We start from the raw sequence: 3,777 nt of genomic DNA, 5'->3' as shown, positions 1-3,777 counted from the left end.
TCCCTAGCTTTTTCTTGGATCACTGCTTTGGGTTGAGCCAGGTGTGGTGTGGAGCATACCTACAGAAAGGCCCATGAGAAGATATTTGCAAATAACATATCAGATAAAGGGTTAGTATCCAAAATCTATAAAGAGCTTATTAAACTCAACACCCAAAAAACAAATAATCCAGTGAAGAAATGGGCAAAACTCACGATGGGACACTTTTCCAAAGAAGACATTCACATAGTTAACAGACACATGAAAACTTGCTGCATATCACTCATCATGATGGAAATGCAAATCAAAATCACAATGAGATACCACCTCATACCTGTCAGAATGGCTAAAATGAACAACTCAGGCAACAACAGATGTTGGCCAAGATGTGGAGAAAGATGAACACTTTTGCACTGCTGACAGGAATGCCAAATAGTGCAGCCATTCTGGGAAACAGTACGGAGGTTCCTCAAAAAATTAAAAATAGAACTATCCTACAACCCAGTGATTGCACTACTAAGTATTCATCTGAAGGATACAGGTATGGTGTTTTGAAGAGACAGGCACTCCAGATGAATGGATAAAGATGAATGGACAGATGAATGGATAAAGATGAATGGACAGATGAATGGATAAAGAAGATGTGGCATATATAGAGGAGCCAAGATGGCAAAACAGCACAGAAGCCTTTTGTGTGTTTTGCATCCATGAAATACAGCCAGACCAACACTAAACCATCCTACACACCTAGAAAACTGATTGGAGGATTAACACAACAATCTGCACAACCTGAACCACAGAATTCAGCAGGTACTTGGTGCGGAGAGCTGAACTTGGGAAGTGAGAAGCCATGAAGGGTAGGGAACCTCTTTTGCGGGCAGAGAGAAAACGGAGACTGGGGAAGGGGGGAGAATACGGGAAAAGCACCCTCCCCAAAAGCAGCTGGAGAGAAAGTGGAAAACTGGAAATAGCCACAGGGACTAAACTAAAAAGGGAGAAGGGAGAAAGGAGAAAGGAGAGGGTTTAAATTCCATTAAGACTGTAAACAAGGGGAGCACAAAGGCTGCAACTCCGCAGCTTGATACCTGGTGGTGCTCTGGTGGGAAGAGCGAATCCCCAGGAACAGAGTGGTGTCCGGGAGGTTCTCAGGCTACACAGGCAAAAGCAGTTCCACTGCTGTAAGGACATTTGGTAGAGACTGTTGAAGCCACCTGGTCCCAGCAGACTCCAGAAGGTGGCCACATTTGCTGGTGCTGGATAAAGGTCATTAAGGGTCTGGCCTGGTGCCAGATGTGTGTGGTGATTTTTCCATAATCCCTGAAATGCTGCTGCTACACTGTCTTGCAAACATTTTCTGGACAGGCTGGCACCTGGCTGCAGTCTCGGGGCACTGGCAGCAGCAGGGTCCAGCAGGTGTTCCTGGGAGCAGCCAACATTCGTCCATTGCTCATTTGGCCATTGCTCCTATGAGACCCTCCCGCAGAGGAGCAGAACGGGTCAGAGCCACAGTCCTTCAGAAGTAAGGGGCTGGGGAAAACAGCCGCATCTGAGACAAAACTTGGGAGAGAGGTACTGCCTGGGACCTGGTCACAGAGAGTGAAAAACCAGGGATTGGACAAGAGCTGAAGACAGAGGACAGGTGTGCGATTGCTGATCCAAGAGAACAGACTGTAGCTGGGTGGCGCCATTTACACCACTCCCACGCATGTGCATACGCACCTACAAGCTCCGCAACAATCCACTCCAGTAAGCTATCACCTCCATCTAGTGGAGAGCAGAGCTGTTACACTGAGCCCCGCCCAACTGGGCCAATTTCGTTCTTCAAGAACACAAGTCTCACCGCCGGCTTAATTTATGGACTATAAAGAGCTACACAGACTGACTTCTAGGAGAAAACGAAGCAATTTTAGTCCTACTTCAATCTGCTAGCAGGTTCATCTATTCAATTTTCTTGTTTTTTTTTTTTTCATTTTTATTTCTCTCACAATTCTTTTCTTTTTCTTGAATACAGAAAGAGAAAAAATTCATTCTTATTTTCAATTTTTGTTAAAAATATCATTCTCTAATTTTCATTACCATATTTTTTTTTATTTTTGTGTAATTTTTTTTCAAATTCTACTTTACTTCCATCATTTTATTTTAGTCTACTTCAGTGTATTCACCTTTTCAAATTTTCAGTCAATTTCCTTTTTTTCTTTTTTCTTTCTTTTTCTTTTTTTCTCTTTTTCATTTCTTTTCTTTTTCTTGAATGCAGAAAGAGAAAAAACATCATTTTTACTTTCAATTTCAATTAATAATATTCTTATTTAATTTTCATTACTGTATTTTTTGCTTTTAAGTACATTTTTAAAAAATCAATTTTACTTCATCATTTTATTTTAGTCTACCACACTGTATTCACTTTTTCAAATTTTCAAACGATTTATTTTTTTAATTTACTTTTTATTTTTTCATCTTTTTTCTCCTTTTCATTTATTGTCTTTTTTCTTAAATGCAGAAAACAAAAAAATCATATTTATTTTTAATTTTTATTAAAATATTTTTCTTTACTTTTTTTTTACTATACTCTTTACTTTTGTGTATATTTTTTCAAATTATGTTTTACCCTTACCATCTCATTTTAGTCCACTTCGGTGTATTCATTTTTTCAAATTCTCAAACGATTTCCTTTTCTTTTCTTCCCACCTCATTTTTTTCTTTTTTCTTTTCTCTAATATGTCAAACCACTTTCAACACCCAGACCAAAACACACCTAGGATCTAGCATCATCTATTTGATTTGTGTCTGTGTGTGTTTTAATTTTTAATTTCAATATTTTTTAATTTTAATTTTTTTATTTCAATTTTTCTACCTCATTAGTTCCTTTTCTCCCTTCAAAATGACAAAATGAATGAATTTACCCCAAAAGAAAGAGCACGAAGAAATGACAGCCAGGCATTTAACCAACACAGATACAAGCAAGATGTCTGAACCAGAATTTAGAATCACGATAAGAATATTAGCTACAGTTGAAAATAGAGTAGAATCCCTTTCTGCATAGATAAAAGAAGCAAAAAATAGCCAGAATGTAATTAAAAATGCTGTAACTGAGCTGCAATCATGGATGGATGCAGAGGCAGCAAGGATGGATGAGGCAGAACAGAGAATCAGCGATATAGAGGACAAACTTATGGAGAATAATGAAGCAGAAAAAAAGAGGGAGATTAAGGCAAAAGAGCATGATTTAAGAATTAGAGAAATTAGTGACTCATTAAAAAGGAACATCAGAATCATAGAGGTCCCAGAAAAGGAAGAGAGAGAAATAGGGGTAGAAGGGTTATGTGAGCAAATCATAGCAGAAAACTTTTCTAACCTGGGGAAAGACACAGACATCAAAATCCAGGAAGCACAGAGGACCCCCATTAGATTCAACAAAAACCGACCATCAACAAGGCATATCATTGTCAAATTCACAAAATACTCAGGCAAGGAGAGAACCATGAAAACAGCAAGGGAAAAAAGGTTCCTAACCTACAAGGGAAGACAGATCAGGTTTGCAGCAGACCTATCCACAGAAATGTGGCAGGCCAGAAAAGAGTGGTGGGATATATTCAGTGTGCTGAATCGGAAAAATATGCAGCCAAGGATTCTTTATCCAACAAGGCTGTCATTCAAAATAGAAGGAGAGATAAAAAGTTTCCCAGACAAACAAAAATTAAAGGAGTTTGTGACCACTAAACCAGCCCTGCAAGAAATTTTAAGGGGAACTTTATGAGGGGAGAAAAGATTAAAAAAAAAAAAAAAATATATATATATATA

Source organism: Panthera uncia, assembly GCF_023721935.1.
Source record: "Panthera uncia isolate 11264 chromosome A3 unlocalized genomic scaffold, Puncia_PCG_1.0 HiC_scaffold_11, whole genome shotgun sequence".
Lineage (NCBI taxonomy): Eukaryota > Metazoa > Chordata > Mammalia > Carnivora > Felidae > Panthera > Panthera uncia.
The sequence above is the reverse complement of the archived record's forward strand: the minus strand, read 5'-3'. Positions refer to the sequence as shown.